The 25693-nt window shown below is 42.7% G+C and overlaps 1 long non-coding RNA gene and 2 other non-coding genes across 4 annotated transcripts in view; 2 read left to right on the forward strand and 1 right to left on the reverse strand.

The window, feature by feature from the left end:
* Window positions 1–6227: 6227 nt before the first annotated feature.
* TRNAI-UAU lies at window positions 6228–6321 on the forward strand. The gene is made up of 2 exons: window positions 6228–6265; window positions 6286–6321. It is a non-coding gene; the product is annotated as a tRNA-Ile (tRNA).
* A 1235-nt stretch (window positions 6322–7556) lies between these two features.
* LOC123367580 overlaps window positions 7557–25693 on the forward strand; it is a 134636-nt gene continuing 116499 nt past the window's right edge. For both annotated transcript variants that reach the window (XR_006578540.1, XR_006578539.1), the window contains exons 1-2: window positions 7557–7670; window positions 17182–17284. This is a non-coding gene — a long non-coding RNA (uncharacterized LOC123367580). The remainder of the gene's footprint in view (window positions 7671–17181; window positions 17285–25693) is intronic.
* Window positions 24374–24485, reverse strand: LOC123367721. The gene has a single exon (XR_006578606.1). It is a non-coding gene; the product is annotated as a U6 spliceosomal RNA (small nuclear RNA).

Here is a 25693-nt window from a genome sequence, read left to right on the forward strand (position 1 = left end):
TTTCAATCCTTTGGTCTGTTTGCAGCTTCAAATAAGAGTGCCAGTTACTGCTCCCCATCTGGCATTTTGCTAACCACGCTTATCTTAGTATAAAGCAAGGTTGTCTCTTGTTTGTTCTGCTTCTCTTAGGTAATATTGTTCACTATTTGCTAAGCTTCTCGGCCTCTTCACCAAACTCTGGACTTTGGGCAAGTAAAAAGTTGCTGACATAGCCTGTATCAGGATTTTACATACACAGGTCATGGATTTTGGCCCTTCAAATATATGCTGACATGTTGCTTTATTTACTTGTTTGGAAACATGGGTATTTAAAAAGAGCAACACTCAACCTTCTGCACACCCATTTCTTGTTACAGAAGATTGCTAACATCATACTGAGGCATGTGGAATTATTCAGAGATCAATTGCTCAGCAGCTATGAAAATGTCAATTTCATTATCTTTATATGACAGACATAGGCTAAGTTTAATTGCATCAGCAGATATTTGCCTGTTAGTGATGCTTCAGTACTGTTATAGGAAGAGACAAATAAGAATAGTTAACTTTTTTCATCAACCATTAAACATTGCCAGCTTACTGCTCTGTTAGAGCTGAGACAGTTCTATTGGCTTTGCCAGTTATATTATTAGAAAGTGCCTTCCTCATTACTGCTGTTGACAGGAGGGAGGGGTGGGGGAGAGAAATGAAGAATTTTGACATGTCACACCAACCACTATTGCTACCACTAAGGAACAACAAGCAGGCAAACTCCATTTGCCTGGGAACCAATGAAGTATTTACACCTTAGCAAGTGGCAGACGTCAATTTAAAATAAAATAAAATAGATCTCCAACCAGTTTGACATACTGACTCAGAGTGACAGTTTGATATGACTTTCTCCAAGCAGTTGCCTCCTCTGCAACTTCTGATTCATTAGAGAGCTGAGGCCTTTTGAGCAGTGGCGTATTATTGCCTAGGCTGACAAGGCCTAGGCCTAGGGAGGCAAATTTGCAGGGGCAGCAAATTTATAATAGCAGCATTTTTGTAATCGCGGCATCAGTGACGCTGCGATTCTACCAATCATAGCATGTATTGAAACCACCAACGATGGTGCGAAGCCATTTACTAAACATACTCAGGAGAATCCTAAATATTAATAATATAACCGGAAGGAAGAAATTAAGCAGTTCTCAGTTTTGGATCCATGCGCAGTCCCGCGCTATAAGCAAAATTGCGCTATACAGACATGCGTTCAAGCGAGGGTCCTCTGTACTTGTAATTTTATTTATAATAAAACTTGTAAATGTTCAATTATTTTAATGATATTTAGAGTCATTTTAGTTGAAATGAATTTGTAAAATAACTAAAACAAATTCATATGGGACTGGGGGCGGCAACTATTTCATTAATCCACCATTGCTTTTGAGACTTGTTTTCATGTAGGCAAGATTTCTTCTCATTTGTGCACAGTACAGCTGTTTTGCTGTCAATAATATGAGCATTACTAAAAATATATTCCAGCTGTGTTCCCTCTCATTTTTTCCATCCATATGCGGAATGAAATTTGTTATGTGCACCAGTATGGAGGTGATGTGTGGCAGGGGTGGGGCCGAAAAGTTCGGAGTGTGGGAGGGGGCTTTGGGCTGGGGCAGAGGATTGGAGTGCAGGGGGGTTGAGGGCTCTGGCTGGGGGTGCAGGCTCTGAGGTGGGGCCAAGGAGGAGGGGTTTGGGGTACAGGCTGCCCTGGGGCTGTGTCGGGGAGAGAGAACTCTCCCCAGCCCTCTCTCACCGCAGCAGCCCAGGGCTGGGTGAGAGGCACCTCTCCCTGGTGGTGGCAGCTCCTGTAGGGCTGGGCTGAGAGAACCTCTCCCCACCTGTGTGGCCCTTGATAGCCTGCTGCGCACCTGTGCAGCTTAGAGGGAATTTAGGTGTACTCTATTGGCAACAGAGAAAATAAGCAATTACTGCAACTGACCTCTCGCTGGTGGTGGGTGGGAATAGGATACAGAGCTTTTTGGCAAAGTTGTGATCAATACATCTTAAGTCAGATCTATGCTACCAATTTACATCAGTATAATTACATTGCTCGGGGGTGTGAAAAGTCCACACCTCTGAGTGACACAATTATACCAATCAAATCCCAAATATAAACAGTGCTATGTTAATGGTCGACATAGGTATCACCTTTCACAAAGGTGGATTAACTGAGCCAACGGGAGAAGCTCTCCTGTCAGTGTAGTAGTGTCTTCACTGCACAGCTGCAGCCTTTTAAGTGTAGCCTAGGGATGTAAATAATGTGTAAAAACAATAACCATATAACTAATTACAATTCTATGGGTTACTCGGTTAAACATTTATGTTTTATGTGGGGCTCCGCTGCTGCCCCCGCACCTGGGGATTCCCACTGCTGCCCCCGCACCTGGGGATCCCTGCTGCTGCCGCCTGCGCCAGCATCCCGGCTGCCGGCCCCATGCCCGGGGCCTTGCTGCTGCCTGGCATCTCGGCGTGCTGGGGTCCCAGCTGCTGGGATGGACCGTGGGTGCAGGGCCGACATCCTGGAGGAACTCTGGGCACGCTGGGATGCCAGGCAGCAGCAGGTGGCAGCCAGGACCCTTGGCATGGGGCCAACAACTGGGATGGACCCTGGCAGCCGGGAAAGACCCCAGCCACAGGACTGGCAACCAGGAGGGACCCTGGCTGTGGAACTGGGGCAGCAGAGCCCCAGCATGGTGTGACAGCAGGGATGCCAGGTGCGCAGGGATGCCAGGAGGCAGCAAAGCCCGAGGCATGGGGGCTGGCAGCTGGGAGGGACTCTGAGCAAGCGGGGTGGCAGCTGGGACTCTGGGTGCAGGGCAGCAGCTGGGACCCTGGGCGGAGTTTAACTGTTAACAGAAACCGATAAACATCAAGCTTATCAGTTAAACTCTTAGGGCTGGTCCACACTAAGAAGCGGGGTCGAACTAGGGTACGCAAATTCAGCTACGTGAATAGCGTAGCTGAATTCGAAGTACCCTAGTTCGAACTACTCACCCGTCCAGACGCCGCGGAATCGAAGTCCGCGGCTCCAAGGTCGACTCCGCCACCGCCTTTTGCAGTGGTGGAGTACCGGAGTCGACCGCGGCGCTTCCGGAGTTCGAACTATCGCGTCCAGATTAGACGCGATAGTTCGAACTCCGAGAAGTCGAACTCACCGCGTCGACCCGGCTGGTAAGTGTAGACTAGCCCTTACATCCTTAGTGCAGACTTGTCCTTAGTCTCAGCCAACAGGAGATGCTCAGAAGGAAATAGTTATTTAGCTTACAATTTTATTCTGCCACCCATCACTGCCACATATTTGAGTGCCTTCCCCATAAAATAATTAGCAGCAGTGAAGTACCTAATGGACTTCACAGTGTTTCTGGTCCTTTTGGGGGTAAAAACTCTGCTTGGGGTATTTTGTTTGTTTTTGTTGGTTGTTCCTTTCCTATGTCACCTGCTTTCTCAAAGACTAAGGGTATTGGAGTAGCACAGGTGTAACAGTGGGTAGAATTTAGCCCTATGGGCTTTAAACTATCAGCATGTATCCTGGAAGCGTAATTTAAGAGCCTATTCTAGCTCTCAATGTAGTCAAGAAGAGCTCTTTGTAGCTCAAAAGATTGGTTCTTTCACCAAGTGGGTGCAATAACAGATATTCACCCATCTTGTCTCTCTCATATCTTGGGGCTAACATGGCTACATCAGTACTGCAAACAACAATGGGAAGTTTGTCATTGACTTGAAGGTGGGCAGGATTAGGCATATTTTCTTATTTTATACAACTCCAGTAACTTCTGAGCGTCTGTCTTGGAAGTTATTTGAAAATGTTTTCTTTTTTTCCAAAAAGGTGAAGTATCTCATTATTTCTGGTCACGCAAAAGTTTATGGGGGACAGAAAAGGAACATGACATGGCAAGGGGTGTAAATGGACATTATGAACTAGTTAATCATATCCTTCTCATTGTCTGCCTTTCCTCACCCCACAAACAAGAGAAGCATAAATTAAAGCTGCCTTTGGGGAGTTGGGAGGTTCACCTGGTAACAGTGACTTCTTCATAAATGACAATTTTTGCAGAGAATCCAAGAATTCAATGAACAAGATGACTGGGTTGCTTTCTCGCCCTCTGAGACTTTGTCTACACACATACATTCTTACACCTAGTGGCAGTGTAGCTTTGGCAATTCTAACAATGGTGGATGTGCTAGTGTAGACAAGTTAGTGTCTCTGAGGAAGTTTAGATGACACAACACAGTGATAAAAATGCCAAAGGCTACTTCATCCCAGTGACAGAGCAATAATGGGAGAATTTCCTCAAATCCTTGGTGTAGATGATGAACCTGTGAGATATGGACAAACTTGCCCTGCTGCTGTACCTGTATATCTCACAAATCTCATTAGCACTGAATTCACTAAAAATGTTAACTTGCTCTAGGAGTGCCTCAGACTACAAGATTCTTCCAATTCTCAGTGTAATTCATGCTTTCAGGACTGTAATAGGCAGCGCGAACCAGGAAGTGATTGTGGAGAGAACCACCATCTTTGGTTTTGAGGTTTGTTTTGTTTTCTAAATAAGGTTGCTCTGGACTGTGTGGTTAATTTAGTCTGTTTCATCATTTGTTTTGGTAAGAAAAACTAAATTCAGGATTAAGGAGAATAATGTCCAGTTACATAGGCCACTTCAATGCTGCCCAAATGTTGGGCCAATAAACCTTAAACCAGCAATGAAATATTTTATTTGCATATGTAGCAAAGAAATTCTTTGTTCAGAGTCCAATTCTCTCTATTCTAGTTAATGGGAGCAGTAACAGGTGCTTAGTCCCTTATGCTGTTAAAAGACTGTGCAAAGAGAAAATAAAGTTAAAAAAACAACCAACAGCCCCTCTAAAATATCCCATCCCATGCAAAAAAAATCCACAACCAACCATCCAAGCAAACAGCAAGGCTATGGAAAGGACATGGTCCAGGAGTGGTCCTCAGAAGTAATGCCTAACTCACAGTGCCTACCTGCACCAGGACACAAGTTTCCAAAGTTGTTTAAGGTGAAGAAGGGGGTGGGGGAACCCCCAAAGTATAAAAAGTGATTCTCTCTGACTGGGCCTGGGATATATTTAGCTCCTGCCCTAACAGGCTGCTGCTGGGAGTAGGGAGACCAGATGTCGCCATTTTATAGGGACACTCCCAATTTGGGATCTTTTTCTTATACAGGCTCCTATTATACCCACCCTGATTTTTCACATTTGCTGTCTGGTCACCCTAGCTGGGATGGAGACGTGGGAAATTTCAGATGATTTCCTCTCAGGAAAAGAAAGTCACCCAAAGCCTGGTGTGCAAGAGCAGCCGTCAGTGGCACTGAAGGGGCTGAGCGCCTGCCTCACCCCTGGGGGCTGCAGGCTGGCGGCAGCGACCATCCGATGGGGAACTAGCTGAGGGGAGCAGGGCGCTGCAGCGCACAGCGAGCTGCCCCGGGCAGGGGGCCACTAGCCGGCTCTAGGTCCCGGCTCGTTCCACAGTGGAGCCGGAACGATGTCACAGCGGGCTCGCGGCTCTGCACCACGCCAGGCCCCGCGCGGCACGGGAGCTTAGCCGGGGCCGCTACGGCGGGGTGCAGAGCTGCCAGGTGCCGGCACCCGCGGCTAAAGGGGGCAGCCGGGCACCGCGCTGCACTAGCCCCCTCGCAGAGCCCCCCCCCCAGTGCACCCGCCCCCGTTGCGATGCAGCGCCCCGCAGCCGGGCACGGCGCTGTACCAGCCCCCCCCCCTGCCTTGAAGCGCCCCGCAGCCGGGCACCCCTTGCAGCGCCCCGCAGCCGGGCACCCCGCTGCAGCGCCCCGCAGCCGGGCACGGCGCTGTACCAGCCCCCCCTTGCAGCGCCCCGCAGCCGGGCACGGCGCTGTACCAGCCCCCCCGTTGCAGCGCCCCGCAGCCGGGCACGGCGCTGCACCAGCCCCCCCGGTGCAGCGCCCCGCAGCCGGGCACGGCGCTGTACCAGCCCCCCCGTTGCAGCGCCCCGCAGCGGAGCACCGGGGGGAACCGACACGGTGCTGCACCGAGCCCATTGCTTGGCTCAGCCGCCAGGCGCTGCCCCCAGCACAGGGCCGGGCCCGCCTCTGCACCGCGCCTCCTCCCCCCAGCAGTGTCCGCGCGGCGGCTCGGGGCTCGGAGCAGGAGGCTGACGCCGCTCCCCGCCCCCGGGTGCACCATTGATAAAGCGTTCGTAAAGACATGGTGTCAGGGCTCCAGTGGCGCAATCGGTTAGCGCGCGGTACTTATACAGCAGTACAGAGCAGAGCGATGCCGAGGTTGTGAGTTCGAGCCTCACCTGGAGCACATGTTCTTTTGGGACACGCACGGCACATTTTTCGTGTTTGGTGTTAAAGCAGCTTTCGACTACAGCTTGCACTAGGAATCATAGCTGAGTCAGGCCACGGCTAAATTGTGCAGCCATTTTCTGTGTGTGTAACACTGCATAATAGCATTAATCTGTATACTGCATTATATAATGAACACGTATAAACACACGGCATGATAAAACTGCTTCTCTCTCTGTAGATATTTATATATATACAATTTTATGTGTGTAGCTATACAGATACACATTTCTATGTATTACATGTATGTGTATACATATACATACATGCAGATGATTTTTGTATGTCTCTGTGTATATTTCATGTATGCTTCTGCCTTTATTGATTCATCCAAACTACCGGTAGTTTTTGGAATGATGTAATTCATACATTTTCTTGGGAACAGATGCATATATGATCTTTGTGGAAAACGACTTTTAAAAAACATTCATATGATTTAATATATATATTAAAGGGGTAGCTGTGTTAGTCTGAAGCTCTCCCACCGACATAGCGCTGCGTGCACAAATGCTTATGTGGAATAATCACATCCCTGTGTGACATATGGTAAATATTGCTGACATAGGCTGCAGTGTAGACAAAGGCTAATTCTGTTTCTGAGATGCTGAAATTATCTTTGTTTTGCATCTGAACAAGGCTACTCAGCAGTGTTGTATCATGTCATTCTTGTGGCAGAGCTGACTTTATGGATGAAATTTAAGGCCCCAATCTTGCAAACACTTATGCAGGTGTCAACATAGTGGTAGGACTACTTATGGTAAGGAAATTAAGCATGTGTATGCAGATTTGCAGGATAGGGAGATTTATAATGGAAATAATGCTAAATCATAGCAATTACTGGTGATGCAATAGGTCATTAATCCACACTGATGTATAAATGTATACTCACAAAATAAAGTCAATGAAATTACTACAGATTTAATTAATAATTTGAATAGATTTGTGACTATATTCTGTTGTGAGCAGGGCTGTTTAGAACCGTGCCTGGCCATTGCTTTTCATGTTGTGCAGTCATTTGCACCTGTGCAGAGTGGGGGTGGGGGTTTACACTCACTTAGCACAGGTGTAAATGACTAGATGAGGCACAAGGTAGTGAAAAAAGCAGTCTATGGTTTAGCTGGGGTTCAAAAATGTAAATAGCAGGGAAGCAGCATAATGGTAGAGTACTGTGAGTTTTGTTTTGTTTTTTCTCCACTGAGTACTTCTTTCATTAGGTAGCAGTGCAGGTCTCTCTACTAATGCCTCTCAATGAGTGTAGGAATTTTGGGCCAGTAAAACACTGCACTACTCCCCAGAAGACTAATTAAGGTAAGGAGTGTTTTGGGGCTTGTGGTGAGGTAGCAAAGGGGATGGGGAGCCTTGTTCAATAGCATGTGATGGAAAAATGTGTGTGTCAGAGTGAAGTATGTGGGAGAAGAGGAACAGTGGGGCTTAACCTGACTCTCACATTTAAGGTATCTCTAATTTATGGGGACTGCAGTGGCCCAGCTCTGGTGCTGTGGTTATGCCAGCATAACTTGATACTATAGATACATTTTACAGTGACAGAAGAGGGCTTTCTGTTGCTATAAGAATGTCACCTACCTTAGTGATGGTAGCTAGCTGTGCCTACACCAAGTGTTAGAGCAGCATAGCTACTGTGCTCCAGAGTGGCTTTTTCACACCCTGGTGTGCTGTAACTGTGCTGATATCAACTTTTAATGGAAACCAGGCTTTGTTTGCACTGTCACTTTATTTGTATAGCACTAGTATAGTTGCACTGGTACAAATCCTTAACCTGCTGCTAAATCACCAGTGCGGAGAGAGTCTTGGAGCTATAGAGCACCCCTCTGTGTACAGATAGGCTATGCTGTAGTTGAAGTTTGTGGGAGGAATATCAGCAGCACACACTACTATGGCAGCTGCACTATTCTGGTTAAGGGCATGGCATACACTTCTTGCTTTGGCTAGCTTCAAGAGACTGAGAACAAAACAAAGTTGTATTCTATTTATATCCATGCTAATTACTATTTCTGTTGACACAGGTGTCAGTCATTTGTGTTGATAAAGTAAAAGCTCAGCTCTGAGGTATATGTGTGTATGACTTGATTTAAACCACACCCCTCCCGCAGAAAACAGATGCTAAGTCTTGCATATGTACTGTCATCTTGGCCTAAGAAGGCTTGAACATGAATTCTTATGTGATTTTAATGTAACATGCAAAACATTAGTAGCAATCTATTAATATTCTCTAAATGGATTAATAGACTCAACTTTTCCTAGCTGATAGGAAGAGGAAATGACAAATAAGTGCATTGTCACCTCCATTTTCTATGAAAGTGTATGATGAAGTCAGTTATTTCTATGAGGAAGATTATTGTTGCTAGAAACTGACATTGGTAGTGATTAAAGTACTCTTAAAAAGGCAGATCAGGGAAGACTTTTGCAAATCACTTAACATGAGTTAGGCTGGGACTAGTAACAGTGACTTGAGTGCACAAGATTTACTAAAAGTCAGAATTTGTGCTCCTTAAGTCACTTGGGCATGCTTGAAAAAATCTTACCCCTAGTTCTTGTCAGTGATTACTTATATTTGCAACTCTTTCTAAAGCAAATAGGAATCTCTTATTTTGTAAACTTTTTGGGAACTTCAGTATCTTTAAGGGTTCCTAGGTGGGAAACTGCTGTCCTGTTACAGGTGTGGGAAATATTTTTAGTGCAATAATCAAAAGAGGAAAACAATGCAGCAGAAATGGGCTTGACAGATTAGCACATGAGGAGTGCAAGCCTGGAATGGATTCTATTCCTGGCTATAGCATTGGACTATTTTTATGACTTTGAGGAAAATGTCCCTGTAGTTCTGTTTTCTCCTCTGTAAAATGAGAGTAAATGGGATAAACTCTTAAATCCAGGCAGCCCAACATCCAATTGAGAGTTTTGGGTATCACTTCAGTAATATTTGTATTACTGTAGGGCCTAGGAACCCTAGTCATGGACTAAGGCCCCATTGCGCAAAGTTCTGTAGAGACACAACAAAGAGCTCCCAGTCTAAACTCACCCTTCCAAAGCACTCTGGGATCATTTCCTGAAAAATACCATATAAGGGGGTGAGGGGTGGGGGAGGAAGAGAGTTTTTAAAAAGCAATTTTAAGCTTGTTTAGCAATAGAGTTGCATGAAGAAACATAACTAATTAAAAACAGGCTGGCCAAAATGTTCACACTTAAGTTCCTGAAATGTTAGGTGTCTAAGGCCAGGTGTCTAAGGCCAGGTTACGAACGTACATGGGTATAACTACATCGCTCAGGGCTGTGAAACCCACACCCCAAGTGACCGTTATACCAACATAACCTTGGTGCAGACAGTGCTATGTTGACAGGAGGAGACGCAGCTCCTGTTGCAATAAACACCCTGACTTTCAGTGAACAGGTATCAAGCACTTAAAGAAATGGTGTAAGGCAGCTAGACATACGTTGCATTAACTCTAACTCTCGAGTAGTGGTCAAAAGTAGCTCTGGATAGGTTGGACTAGTGAAATGTATTTTATCACTCATAAAGGCATGGACCACTATGCAATAACATCTCTTGGATATGGATCTTGCCAAATACCCATACTTATGCTGCTCCAGTCAATTCTTGTACATAAGTGTCATGAGTTTTGGAGAAGGACATTATATTTGCTTTAAATTGAAATACAAGTCAGTAATTGCCATTGCTTTGCTAATTCAATTAGCACAGTTGTACTGAGGCATCTTTCTAGGGCAGGATTATTTGGAGAGTGGGGGGAGGGCTTTACTCTTAGATGCCTTAATCAGAAACCTTTCTCGATGAGTGGCTAAATAATCCAACCTCCCCTCCCCCCAAACAAACCCCAAATTCTACTATGGTGAAGACTGGCACTGTTGTCAAAAGTGACCTGTTGTAAGGCTTTGAGTGCTTAGGAGAGGTGGACTGGGTCAGTTTAAATAACAGCATGGCACGCCCCAAGTACTCCAATCATAGGTCAGGCCCCCAAAATCCAGAAACTAAAATATAAACTCCGATTTATTTGCCTTCTGGGTTTTGAGCCTTTGGGGGCACTCTTTCAAGCTTTGACCTGCAATCATGAAGAAACATGTAATTAAACCTGATCTTCTGTATGTAATTCTAAACTGATACAGCAAATACCACAGCTGTTGAGAGAGGGCCTGGCAAGTTTGTCATCTTCAACATTTAAAAGTGAAGTTTTCTGAAGACATCAGGGGTTGCTGGCTCTTCCAATTGCTTTGAAACTCTTCCTGTTTGGCTGTTTTTAAGGGGATCTCAACCTCTACAATGAGTTTTGTGACATCTTGTCATCTAAAATGGCCTCTCCAGTTACTGCCAATAAGAATGAAACCACAGGGGCTGAAGCCATACTGCCCTCAGGGAAGATAGTGATCCCTTGGGCAGAGGAAGGAATAGATGGAAGTGCTGAAAATTGGACTGTGGGGGGCATGTGAAAGGGAAAGTACAAAGTTAGAAGAATATTCAGGGGGTACGATGCAGACTTAGGGTTGAGGAAGAAGGGGTCAGGGCAATGTTATAGCAGAGAGAACGCAAATGGAGGGAAATGTGGGGAAAGAAGCGAAAATGCGGGGCTGGCCATGCTGGGCACTTGCCAAAGTGCTCAGTCATGAATTGGGTTCTAAAAATTGTATATATAAAAATAATACATAACAGATCCTGTTAATTTGACTTCTGCTTCTTAAGCTGGGCAGGGTTAACCCTGAAGGTGCATCTCCATAACCATGAGGGCTAGAATTTTTTTTGTTTTTAAATCAAAAGCTGAGATTTGGGTGTAGTCACAGGACCTCGGTGTTTAGGACTTTAAGGAAAAACATCAACTCTTGATACTTATGGGGAGTCTTGCAATACTTGGCAACACTTGCTACCTCTCCTGCCTAGCTAGGGAGAACAAATGTGGCTGGACAGAAGACAACTCCCCTGATGTTAGGGAATAGGAGAGGGTAAGTAAGGGGAATCCTCTATTTGTGAATAGATACACAGGGAAATGCATTTTATCTAAGGTTGTGTGTGTGTTTTGTTTTGTTTTTCCCCTGAGAGGATCCCCCCACAAGCTGGAAGAGCTATTCCTCCCTCCCTCCCCCCACTGAAAATATTAAAAGTGAGTGAGAAACAATGTAACTTCTTTAAATCAGTCTATTTTGAGTCTGCAATCAGACTTTTTGAATGTCTGAAATTAAACTAGCAATATGTAATCCAATATGCTTCTGCTTATTTCTGTGCTAAAATTTTGCAAGGCAGTTTAGTGATCAAGTACTCTTTTATATTTTAAAATGAAGTTTGAAAATCTGATACCCTAAACTACCTCTGCTGGTTATCTTACACTCTGGCTTGCACTCATCTTGGGAATGATAACCTTTGTCCAGTCCAGTAAACACTTTTTTGCACATGAGTGAAATTCACCCTGACCAGAGCCCGAACAAGACTTAAGCATCGCTAGAGTCCTGTCCCCGTCCCTGCCCCCACACTTTTTTTTTTTAAAAAAAAGACTCAAATGGGACTAACTGGCTTTAGTTATTTGTGTGTTTAACCCATGAGTGACTTGCCTAAGTAGTCCCACTGAAGTGGAGGGCATGGGATGGAAGAAGAGTAAAGAAACTTCCCTCCCTTTCCTTCTCAAGTGTTGGCAGAACAGGCCCTTAGTAATCTTATTTCTAGTCAATCTCCTGTTTCTCATCCTTTTTGTACAAGCTGGAAATGTTTGGGTTGCGAACACCTTGGGAAGTGCTTAGATTTAAACAGGTTTTTATTGTCTTTAAATTTAATCACGTCTAGCAATATTGGGTATTGTAAAAAATTAACACATCCCCTACAAATTTCAGATTAAACTGCTGTCTGTGACCCTTTGGCTGTCCTGAAGCCATAGTATCCAATATCACGAATCTTACACTTTATGCAGAGGCCTCTGCGTAATGGCTTATGCAATGAAGCACTATTTCCAGTCAGGCCGTGCTTTCTATCGTTTTCCAACAGATGGAGCTATGATCACACACAAACACGAAGTGGAGGGGGAGGAGACAGCGGTTCCAGGCTTCCTAAAAATAATAGTCACTTGCCATTGTGCCAAACACTTATTTTGTGTGTTCCGCATGGCAGAAAACAATAGGCATGCATTCCAGTGGTTAGATGGAAGGCCAAGTTAATAACTGGAGGGATAGATGGGTTTCTGTGTGTGCCATCCCTGCCTGCTCATCTCTCAAGTTACACGTATCATTTGGTGCCACTTAAAGTGGTGAGTGATATGGATAGAATCTAAATGAGATCATTACATGATTTCATAGCAGTTTGTGACTTCCGTGCTGGTGGACGGTGTCAGACTAACAGCCCTACAGACTGCATTCTGTCCACACATCAGATCCAGAGCAGTTGGCATTAGTGGAAACTCCCCCTAAATTGTGCTGCCAAAGGGCCAAGCTGCTCTCCATGCTATTGCTTAGTTCTATAGTATTATTGACTAGGAGAGGGTAATCAACGGGGAAGGAAGAGGAAAAGCCTCTGTGCAGAGGACAGGAACAGCGTGTGGAGATGCAGGCAAACTTCTGGAGTCTCCTTGTTGGTAGTGCCCTAACGCGACTACAGCATTATCCATGGGGGACAAGGGCAGTGGGAGGAGCGTGACTGGGGCAAAAGGACATGAGTGGTGAGGAGGCAGTGTGCATTTCATTGGGGGCTAAAAGCATGTAGTAGAGGGATAGGAGCCTGAGTGAAGGGTGAGATGAGTAAAGGGATGCTGCAGATGGTGTAAGTAAGTGGGAGGAATTAATAAGAAAAGATAGGAATAGCCTGGTGACGGTGGAAGAGAGCACCACACAGGAGACTGAGAAGAAATCCACTGAAAAGATATAGCAAGAAAATGACAGGGGAAAATGGAGTGAAAGAGGAGAAGGAAGTACAAACACAAGAGGAAAGCACAGTAGCTTTAAAAAGACTCATTTATAGAAAAATGGACTCTGGGGTGTGAACACACATATTTTGCCCAAAGCAAAGTAATGATAAGAGCCAACTGTGTTCACCTACAGAAACTTGTGATGGTGACTGCAGAATATAGTCTGGGTCATCAGCCTGTTGACTTCCCCACTAAGGGACAGGAGTAGCAATAGCAACCTAGACTGAGGCCCAAGATTCCCCTTGCTACTCCTACAGTGTGAAGACAGGGGCTTCTCTTTCCCCCTTCCTTCTACCTTGTGTGGTCACCTATATCTGTGCAGCAGTGTGAGAGCATCTCCATTGCTGTAAACGCTAAGGCTGGTGCTGGGAATGGCTGCAGAATTGAGCACACAGTTGTAGGAGGGAAAGGGAAATGTGAAAAATACTGACCAGTCATTGGCTTTCCAGCTTGTTCCTTCATGGTGCTTAGCTCTACTTCTGAGGTGCAAAAAGGCTTTTGGCTTCATCAAGAAGTCTCAGTGCAGCCTAGAAACTGGAAGCCTTGGGACAGCCTCAGAGCAAAGCAAACTAGAGCAGACAACAAAGGTAAATCAGAGGAAAGTACTACAAATTCTTATGGGGATGTTGGGTTGGGTGACAAAGTTGAGTCAGTCCTGCACATTGCAGGTGAGAGGCTCTATTCATGAGCTAACCAACTTATGATCTTACTCAGCACCAATCTTAAGTGTTTAACTGCAAAATTAGATCTACAAAGACTAGTGGAAGACTAAAAATATTCTGTAAACTCTTATCCAGAGGAAGTATTTTATATAACTGGAATTCAGTTGCCTGCCACTCAGTGTAGAACTTTCTGAACATTTTAAGATGGGTCCCTTAGCAAAAATGGAATGTGAAAAAGGTGAAGTAGGCTATGAAGCCTTGTAAATGTACAGCACAGAAGTGAAATCCAATTCTGAAGCCCACTTAAGCATTATCAGTAGAAACAATGGGCCTAGCTATCTTCTGGCTTACATCTGTATAATCTGTCATAATTGACTGCAGCTGAGTTTTACACCAATACAAGTGAGAGGAAGTTCATTGGGTGGAAAAATGGGAGACCTGGGGCCAAATTCTGCTTAGTTATTGTGGAGTAACTCAGTTAGTTAGTTTGGATCTACACCACAGAAATGGAGGGCCTGCCTACATTAAGGAAGTGTTCCTGGGTGAAGCTCTATGTAGTAAGTCAGTGGCAGAACTGGGAACAAAATCCAGGAGCTAGTCTAGTCTCAGACCGTGGCTAAATTTAAATTCCTAGCCGTGTAACATGGATGTAACCACACTGGAGTGAGCTCTGCTTTGTGCCAGTACAGAGCATCTACATTGATGCAGCTGCGCTAGTGCAGCCTCCTAATGTTGCGCTGCTATGAATGTCTTTAATGCAGACAGGGTCTGAGAATAGAACTTGAGAACAAATCAAGGAACCAACTCTGCCACCGATTAGCCCTAAGTGACACAATCAAACTTTCAAAGTGTGCACTGATTCTCAAACAGCTGTTGTCTTTCAGACCTTCTGAGACCTACAACTCCAACTGAAGTTGGTGATGAAAATGGACTTGCTCAATACATCTAAAAAATCAGGACTGAGACCAGGGGCCAGATTTTTTTTCAAATATATTTAGGTGTTTAGTGGGATTTTCAGAAGCACCTAACTCGCTTAGGCATCCAGAAGGCTCTACAGAACTGCCTAGTTGTATCTTTAGGGGCCTAAATACCTCAGGATATCTGGGCCCTGGTTCTTAAAATATTTTGCATTTTATGTAGTGAGCTACACCAATGCAAAAAGCGTTTAAAAAGCTACTCCCAGTAAATGACAGATGAGTTTGATTTAGTAGAACTAGTTTATGCTGCTGCTTAATCTGTAGTCTAATCAATCCTGAAACATATTGGCTCTTGAGCCATGGATGTGGTTGCTGTAACAAGCATGTTTTTATTTTAAATGTTATGAAAGGTAAAGTAACTAGATGTCTGAACTTAAGTCAGTTATGTTTTTGCCATTGATTTCTCTAGGATCAGGATTGGGCTCATTAACATGGCTTGTGGTTAAGGATAAAACTTGCCTCAGAGACTTCAGTGCCTAATCTGATTGGGTGCTTTTCGAAAATTCCTTTGGAAAATCTAGCCCTTTCTAAGAATTGTGAGGTAGACAGAGGTATTTGCTTCATTGCTTAAAAGCAACACCAACTCATCTCATTACACCTAGCTGTGAAGCTGACAGAGAGAAGTCATTGCTAATATACATGGGTGAAAATCCACTGAAGTCAATGATAGAATTTGGCCCCAAAGTGGTGGGAAGCTTCCATCTGACTGCAAGGAAACCAGGAGCTGCATAGGGTAAAAGTATAGCTTTTAAGTATGATCTACTGCAGTATTCAGCAGTAAGTATTTGATCTGTCAGGATTCACCAGAAAATATTGGTTGACAATAGAAGCCCAAATTAGAGGAAATAATATAGGCCAACTTGAGTCGTCCTTTCTTTCTTTCTTTCTTTCTTTCTTTCTTTCTTTCTTTGGAACAATTCCATCTCGTGGTTCTGGTCCTTCTTGCTCTTGGCACTCCCAAAATGCAAACTTTTTTTTTTTTTGCAGCTAAAACTGGAGTGATCATCCTAGGCCAGCATTTAGGACCCGGAGCCATGGTCGGGCACTTCAAATGCATACGTACCTTGGTGACACATCCTACACAGTGCACAGATTACTGCTATCTTTGGCAGGCATCTGTGTGGGGGACTTTGTGCAGTGCCATAGCTGGGTTGGGATACATACAGGCTAGTGTTAATGTTACTCTGGTAGATACCTAATACAATCTTTCTGTTGTTAACTTCTATTTCCTTAAATGTTTCACTGTCTAGGATACATTCAAACAGTTGGCAGTAAGACTGGATGCATCATACCCCCCTTAGCTTATTTAAAAAATAAATAAATAAATATTGAAACATCTACTGTCCTCTTGCATTCCTTCTGCTTTCAATGTGCCACCTAGTAGTTTTGATCTTGGCTGCTAACACCGAAGGCAAGGAGTGGTTGGATAGCTTCCTAACGGTGGAGACCTAGTTACTGATTCAAAATACCTTGAAATGATCAAACTATAGGAAATGTTTTTTTGTTTTGTTTGTTTTTTGGGGGGTGGGTGGGGATCAGAACTAAGGCACCCCAAAACTTGTGCTTGACTGAAAATGGAGCATGCACTAACTGCACCTGGGCACATTCCGCCACCCTTATGCATGCTGAGTAGTATCTTTTTTTAGCAGTTAATAAGACTATTCAAGAAGCAAGGTATAAGCACAAGTGAAGTTGGCAGAATCTGGACTATTACCACACAATGGTAACCTCCAAAGGTGGCCTGGGTCCTTCACTTAGCAGGAATGCACTCATTATTTTTAGATTAATAGCCCAAGTAAAGGTGTTTCAAATGTGTATTTTAAAAAATGTACAGCATACACCAGGACTTCACCTGTGTGAGCATCACAAGGGAAGATGAAGGCATGGCAGATCTATAGGACACAATATTTGTGGAGTTAAGGTACAAAGAGTAACTTTGTTTTCCTAGGAAGTAAATAATAATCTGGGTGTATGATCCCCATCATACCGTGTTGCCTACAGTGTGGGTTCCTTGTATAATGCAACACAGTAGTCCAGGAGGCTAGTTTCCTAGCTTGCTATATTGCATAATGTGTTTTCTTCATTGGTTTGACTATAATGTTTTCTTAGGGTTTCGTGTATACCAAATTCTAGTGTGTATACATAACTCATCATAGTTGGCTGTAATGCAAGGAACCTACAGGCCTGTATGACTAAGCTAGAGCAAGTTAGCATAAGTGTTTGTAATCTTTGGCATAGATAAATGACCTATTGGTAACCCCTTTGTCTTTAGGGAATGGAATGGAGAATCAAACAGAGAACTGAATGTTTACCATGAGTCTGGAACAGCCCACAAGGTCCACAACAGAACATGGAAGTCATGATTTAGGCCAAAGGTAATGGTTTCAGGGATGAGACAACATATGTAATAATGTTAGGCTATAGAATAAGTGATACCTGAAGATTTATCTGGGTGAGGAAATAAGATTTGGGTATGGTAGGTTGGGCACTGATATGAATATCCAGGGCATTGCCAGGACCTTATAAAAGGGCAAACAACCATGTAGAGGGGTCACTCTTTCTATCTTCTGCTACACTGTTAGCTCAGCTTTGATATAGCTGAGCTACTTGAAGTTGATCTCTACCAACTTGGGGAACCTGGGCCATCGAGTTCATTGGGCATGCCAGAGACAAGGCTGGTCCTCTGTCACCCACTACCAGGTCTACAGGGAAGGGTGAGAGTATGCTAGTTTTCTAGTCTAAAAGATTATTTGTGTTACCACCCCGGACCCTGGAGTTGTATTACTACTTTGCGACTCTGTGTTTTATAGCTTTGATTATCCTTTCATTTGTTTTAATAAAGATCTTGAAATTCTGGTATTGTCCTCAGTATAAGTTTCCTTGCCACAGCCCCCCAAGAGTCCATTGGAGTTGGCTTCCAGTGGAATATCTTAAGAACCAGCTTGTTTCCTCTGTGTTAACGTGTGTGGGGGGGGAAAAAAACTTACAAAATACTGGAGTATGTAGATGCTGAATAATACAAGAAAATAAATAGTTCAAAGGTTTACATGGAAAGTAAAGTAGGCCAAGACTTTCCAATAACATTGTGGTTTGGATGAGGCTGAAATAAAACAGCAACATCTGACTTGTACTTGCTTCAGTTTCATAAGCCTTTTTAGTAACAATGTTCATATTCATTAGATGTTTCTTTTCCAAACTTAAAGAAATGTTAGTAGGCTGCAAGATGGGGAGCATGTTGCATATAGTTCTCTATCAAATGTTGTTCAATAAATTCTGTTGTATGCCTAGTAACAGCATTTTAAATGGCATTAACTGATGATGATGTAAATAGGGAAAACACCACTGATGTCAATAGAGTTGCCCCCTCTCAAACAAGCATAAAACTTGGCTTTATGTTTACATGCTGGCAGTGCAGTCTCTAAAAACCTTTCAGTGAGTTAAGAATAACCACATCTAATTACATTGCCTCAAGCATCACAAGCTCAGCTGCAGCTACTGCAAGACATTTGTCTTGCAAGTGACAGGTAAAAGTTGCACCTGTCTCTTGCATAGTCAAATCTAGTCTTTGAATGATCCTAAATTCCAAAAATGGAAAGGCATGAGTTTCTCACACTGGTGTTATGTACCCTAGTGCCTTTTGCACTTGTAGTAAAGAACCTGCTTCTGTGAACTAAACTTCATAACGTGAGTCAAGTTCTAGCTATAGCTTAATAGCACTATTGACCACAGTTCACATGAATGGATTTTGCGGGTGTTGCTTTATTGATAAACTTCAGCTTCCTTCTACACTATCTTAATGAACACGAAGTTGTATTTACATAAAGTTTTCATTATAGTACAAAATGTTAGCTTCACATAGTCACAGATGCAGTTAACTGAATAAATGGCTTTTTAACTAGGGCTGTCAAATGATTTAAAAAAAACTAATTGCAGTTTTAATCACACTGTTATCGAGGAATACCATTTATTATAAATATTTTTGTATGTTCAACATTTCAAATTGATTTCAGTTACAACGCAGAATACAAAGTGTACAGTGATCACTTTATATTTGATTATAAATTTGCACTGTTTAAAAAAAAGAAATAGTATTTTTCAATTCACCTCATACAAGTACTGTAGTGCAATCTCTTTATCATGAAAGTACAATTTACAAATGCAGAATTAGTTTGAGTGCAGTTATGTTAATTTAAAAAAAAAACCCTAAAATTTAGGGCCTGCAAGTCCACTGAGTCCTACTTCTTGCTCAGCCAGTCACTAGGACACACATTTGTTTACATTTATGGGAGATAATGCTTTCTGCTTCTTATTTAGAATGTCATCTGTTGTAGCCAGCGTTGCAAGGTATTTACATGTCATTCCAGATGATATGCTTCCAGGTTTATGATGGGTTCTGTTCAGTAATGATCCAAAGCAGTGCAGACTGAAGCATATTCATTTTCTTCATCTGAGTCGGATGCCACCAGCTGACGGTTGATTTTCTTTTTTGGTGGTTTGTGTTCTGTAATTTCCAAATTGGAGTGTTGTTCTTAAGACTTCTGGCAGCATGTTCCACACCTTATTACTCTCAGATTTTGAAGGCACTTCAGATTCGTAAACCTTGGGTCAAGTGCTGTAGCTAGCTTTAGAAAGCTCGCATTGGTACCTTCTTTTTGTTTTGTCAAATCTGCAAAGAGAGGTGGTGTGTGGGTTTTTTTTTTTAATTGAACAACATAGGATGAGTCATCATCTGAGACTGTCATAACACATAATATATGGTAGAATGTTGGTAAAAGCATGGAGCAGGAGACCTACAACTCTCCCCCAAGGAATTCAGGCTTAAATTTAATGCATTTTTTAAAATGAGTATCATCAGCATGTCCTCTGGAATGCTGGCCAAATCATGAAGGGGCATATGAATGTTTAGCGCATCTTGCATGTAAAGTATCTTGCAACACCTGCTAAAAAAAAGTACCATGTAAATGCCTGTTCTCGGTTTCTGGTGATATTGTAAATAAAAAGCAGGCAGCATTATCTCCCGTATATGTAGACAAACAAGTTTGTCTTAGCAATCGGCTGAACAAGTAGGACTGAGTGAGTCTCAAGTTTTACATTGTTTTGTTTGAGTGCAGTTATGGAAAAAATAATTCTACATTTGTAAGTTGCATTTTCACCATAAAGAGATTACACTACAGTACTTGTCTGAGGTGAATTGAAAAATACTTTTTCTACACTGAAAATATTTGTAAAAATAAAAATAGAGTGAGGATTGTACACCTTGTATTCTGTTGTAATTGAAATCAATATAACTTTAAATTGGTGTTCTGTTAGTGCAATTAAAACTGCAATTACAATATTAATAGTTAATTTGTTTTAAGTTAATGGTGATTAATCAACAGTCCTATTGTAACACTTTAAACTCTGTTTTAGAGGAAAAAATGGAAATTAAGGGCTAATGTGTTTACCAAGACCTTGCTTGGTGGCTTGAAAATACAGATAAGGTGATTTATGCATAATGCCATATGTATAAGCATGCTTTACTCTAGAAATCCACTGATTCTAGTGGAGTTGTTGTTGCACCCGAAATTAGGTACATAGTTCATAAAGCATTATGGAAACCTTCTGATAAATAGGCATAATCAATGTAAATCATGCAACATGAATCCAGAATAACTCATTTGGAGTTACTCTGGATTAACAGTAGCATAATATATATTTAATCTGGCCCCAGGATAGTTAGTAAAATGTTTGCCTTCATATGTCTAGATACAAGCAGCTATTCAGCCCATGTGCCTCTGTGGCATTCCTAATTTGGTGTACAAGTATATGGAAGCGACCAGATTCTCCACTGGCTTGTTTAGGCACTTGCACCTATGTAAAGTAAGTGCAAACTGCTACTCTTCCAGTAACATTTTACACCCACCCTGTGCTTGTTTTGTTTTGTTACACCAGTGTTGCATGCAAAGTGCTGGAAAATAAGGTCCATGATGCCTGGCACTTCATCTGGTAAAGCATCAGAGTGATTTTTGTATAGTAAGTCAAACATGGCAAACTGACTCAGATCCTGACATCCTTGCATTGGTGTAAATCTGGGAGTAACTCCACCGAAGCTAATGGAGGAAAATTAGATCAATGCCTGGTCCCCTTGCTTTCATAGAATCATAGAATAGAATATCAGGGTTGGAAGAGACCTCAGGAGGTCATCTAGTCCAACCCCCTGCTCAAAGCAGGACCAATTCCTTTAAAGCTTTAAAACTTTTCTATTCAAATACACCCTCCCCCAAAAAAGAGAGCTCCACTGCAACGTTGCTGATTCTCCTCATTCTAAAGACCCAGTGCTATGTAGGCTCTCGTTTTATCTTGACCACATGGAGGCTTCCTAACTTTTATGAAGCTGTCGTGTTCTTTGTACTGGTCTGAACTTTTGATATCATGGCTGGCTGCCATTACAGATAAAGAATTGTGCAGCACTGGCACATTGCTTTCTTTATAGTCAAGGAATTGCTTTATATACCACTGACTTAGTTGAAGAGGAGAATTTTATACAGATGAATAATGTATATTAATGCAGCTCATATTCAAAACATCTTGTGGTCTAGTATGAGTGAGAAGAAGGCTGTAATCTCTATTATAACAGGAACACTGATCTCCAGAATTAGATGGGATTCCAAGTCAAAACTTGGAATCTAGATCCAGAATTTGGGGTTGGGAACATAATTTAAGCCCATCTCTGTATTAACAGAATTGCCTAAAAATGACATGTAGCATGTTATGGAGTAGGCAATTTGAGTGGACCGAATACTTGTGTTAATCTGGAAAAGGAGCAAGGACAGGAATAGCTGGGCTACTTAGGTCACTGACTTAACTTTCCTTAAGTGAATCTGTGTGTTTTTTTTTTTTTTTTTTTTTAATATTGGAAAGAGTTGGCTTAATTATTTGAATAATGCTGTATAAAATCTCCAAATGCTCCACCAATGCTATCTTGACACTCGCTCATCTGTATTAGGCTGCATTATCTGTCCTATTAAAACTTAAGGAGGGGCCCAGTGAAAGCATGTGCCAGGGAACATGGGCAGGGGGCAGTGTCCAGAGCTACCTACCCTATTATGATGAAACCTCACAAATCCTGGGATCCTGAGGCCCACTCCTGCAGATATTCCTGGCAGAAGGAATGTTTTGAGCCACGTTTTCCTGAGAATGTTTAATATTTAGACATGCATTGTTCTAAATAAATCTCTAAATGTAAAATCCTAACCAATACTGACTTCACAACAACTTAAACATTCATGTGTCAGAATTACTGCATATGATTGTGGTTTGTCCTTTGCATGAGGCTGTGATTCCAAAAATCATCACTCCTTTAAAATTTAGTTTCTGCAAGATCAAAATTGAAGCCAATAAATACCTCCAATGACAGATCAGTCAAACAGCAAAACTCCAGTAGATGGCAGCATTGTACTCTGTATCTTGTATTTGGTAAATCTGTTGCCGTGGCTAGTTCCTCTTAACTTTTTGTTTGTTACCCTTCCTATGGTGATAGCAGGCTGATGAGAAGTAAACCAGAATACAAGCTTTTAAGACCTGTATATCAAATATTTTAGACGATTATATATTGTTCCAGACTTGTGGCTTTCCTATGGAAAATACCACTCCTCTAAATACGAAAATATTACACTAAAAATTGGGTCTAAAACTAACTTCCAGGATTTGTTTAACTCTGAGCAATTCCTTGGCTGCAGAGAGGAAGGCTGTCTGCTGATAGAAATATTCATCTTAATACTTCAAGAGATTTCTTATAATGCGAGTCTTCAAAATAAAATGGTGTGTGTCGAGCTCTAAGTTACCCCCTGCATGTTGTGTCCTCTGCAACATTCTCTCCAACTTTCCAAGCACTCTTGGAGAATGGGATCATGGGCTGCTTTCTTTAAGATCAAAGGGAGCCATGTGCCCAAATACAATGTATAGTAGGGACACTAACTCCTTGCTCAGGGTTTCAGTTAGGGTAACCAGACAGCAAGTGCAAAAAATCGGGGGACGGGTAGGAGGTAATAGGAGTCTACATAAGAAAAAGACCCAAAAATCAGGGACATCTGGTCACCCTAGTTTCAGTACAATGATTATAGAAAGTACCTCCATGTATTTAGACAAATTATATAATGCATTTTTCAAACTGAGGTGCTACATGTATGCTGAGTAATATCAGAGACCTGTTCAGGGGATTGTTAATGAATTACAGCTCTCTCACTTCCAAATTGCTGGCTTAAATCTAGCCTGTATGAGTTGTATGGTGACAGCTTTCAGTTATGACTGACTTCAGTGGCCTATGAAATGAGTTGCTAGTGTCAGATCAGTTGTTAGTGGCTAGGTGCCTACAAGCCCCACCAGAACTGGCAGAAAACTCTCAGCAGAGACCAAATTTGCTCATAAAGATACTTTCAGACTTAAATGGCTTTTAGTTTACATTAAGAAAATACAAGTAAAATCAGCATATCTCCTTTGTAATAGTCTGTCCTGAACAAGGTAGCTGCTAGGCTTGCAGACAGCATAATCTTTAGACATTTAAAAACATGGTGCATACTGACAAGTCTAGCTACATACCAAGGACTGAGTGGGTGCGCAACAGCCATATTTAGCAGTGACATAAGCAATGTTCTGATTTGATGGTGTTACAGGCCCACAGCACTAACATATGACTACAGCAGGGGGCAGGGCAATAGTGAATCAGGCCAAATGTCTTCCTAAATACTCTCTCAAAAGCAATGTGAAAATAGAGCCTGATTCTCCCTGCTTAGTATTGTAAATCAGAGGTTTACAGAAGTCAATAGAATTACACTGGTTTAAAACGGGCACAACTTGAACATTAATCTTCCCAACAGCGGAATCTTGCAGTGCAAGGCCCTTTTAAAAAGTGTCCTCCTTTCCTTCCCCCCTCACCTCCCAGTTCCTTGATTCTTTTGGGGGAGGATCGGGGAGAGAGGGGAAGTGCAACCCTGTAAATAAAATCAAGCTCTAAGTACCATTTGGGTTACACTTTGGGCCCGATCCTGCTCTTGGTTACCAGCTAGATTAGCTGCATTAAAATCAGCATAATTCTGGCTTTGGCCACAGAGCTATCTTTTAAACATAATGCCAACTCATTCCTCCTTAAATGAGAGGAATCAATTTATGCAGCTATGTTAAGTCAGGTGGTGATCACATCAATGCTCATGAGTTCAGCAGGGATGGGCCTGGTCACCCCTTGAATGGGAGACCTCACACCAAAAAAATCAGGTGGCCTAGAAAAGGGTGGTTGAATTACCAGTTCTCTGAAGGTGTTGGGTCATATGAGATGTGGAACTGAAATCACCTGTGGTCACTTAACAAAATCACCTGGCACTCTTGTTCAGAGTGTTATTTTGGTCTCACGGTAGAACTGTATTGTGGATAATTATATTCTGCCTACCTGAAATTCCTGCAGCTGGAACTGAATAAATACTAGACTGAACTCTTCCTTTCCTAGGTTCACGAATTTGCATGTCATCCTTGCGCAGGGGCCATGCTAATCTTCTCTGCATCATTCCAATTTTAGTATATGTGCTAGTTACTTTCTTGGAGAACTAGACACAGAAATCACTATAGAGCAACTTTCTATATTGCTTGAGGATGATGTAAGTTAATGCAAAGGATTGTTCAAGAAAGTACCAAGTTGTGCTGGTCTCTTATTCTCTTCATGAGCAGGAGAACTGGATGCAATGCCATGTAGAATGACACACACTGCAAACTCCTATAACCTACCTTTTCTTCTCTTAGCCACAACTTAAACCAAATCCTAGTCCCAGCCCACAGTTTGAGCAGCCAGGAGGGAAGGTATCCTTCCCCCTCATGCCACATAGCAATAGCAGAGTAATTTTGCATCCCTTGATGCTACCATCTGGGGGGATACAGTAGACACTATTCCTCTTGCATGCTCTCCTTCCATGGTGGAATATGACCAGTGAGACTCAGTCACCATACTATATGGCCTTCACTCCTTTTCCCAAAGCTCTCATCAGTACTCAGATTTACTGACTTCCTGTAGATCTGTGCTGCTTGGTTTGCAAGGTCCTGGATCTCCTGCATGGATGCATGCCATCCTTCCCCTTTGCAGTGATACCAAAACTTCTCCACTGTGAGCAGAGCTCTTTGCACCAAAGTGAAGGAAAAGACCACTTGTTATAAGAGGCACACTCATCATTCCTGTTTTGTGTAGCAAAACTCGCCGACCAATATCTAAGGTATAGCTTACACCACCTGCATCAGGTTTCTCAAGACTTCACAGGTAGGTGGACTAATTCTGCATTTGGATCTATTTTCGGTAGCTGTTTATCTTGTCCACCTGGGTAACATTTTCCTTGAATATCTCGCTAGTTCCAAGAGAGATGGATTCTATGAAGGTAGCTCATGATTAAGGTTAAGATAATTCATAATTTTTAGTAAGTCGCGGGCAATAAACACAAATTTGCATTACCCTGTGACCTGTCTGAATGGTTGGGAGGAGGTGGGCACTCGGGAGGACAACTGTAGGCCAAGTCTTGGGATGAGAGCCCTAGCCGTGCTGCAGAGGGGAATGGGGGGCAGCAGCCGACAAGGAAAATGTCACGGAGGTCTCTGAAAGTCACAATCTGTGACCACCATGATATAATCTTATCCTTACTCACAATGCTTGTATTTATCACCCCCTCTTTCACCCCCCCAAAATAATTTTTCCAAAAATCCGTTTCGGCATTCAGACTTTCTAGCTCAGCTGCTTTCTTATATGTAGGCTATCCCTTCTCCATGAGCCAATT

Source organism: Mauremys mutica, chromosome 3 (assembly GCF_020497125.1).
Source record: "Mauremys mutica isolate MM-2020 ecotype Southern chromosome 3, ASM2049712v1, whole genome shotgun sequence".
In the NCBI taxonomy this organism is placed as follows: Eukaryota; Metazoa; Chordata; order Testudines; family Geoemydidae; genus Mauremys; species Mauremys mutica.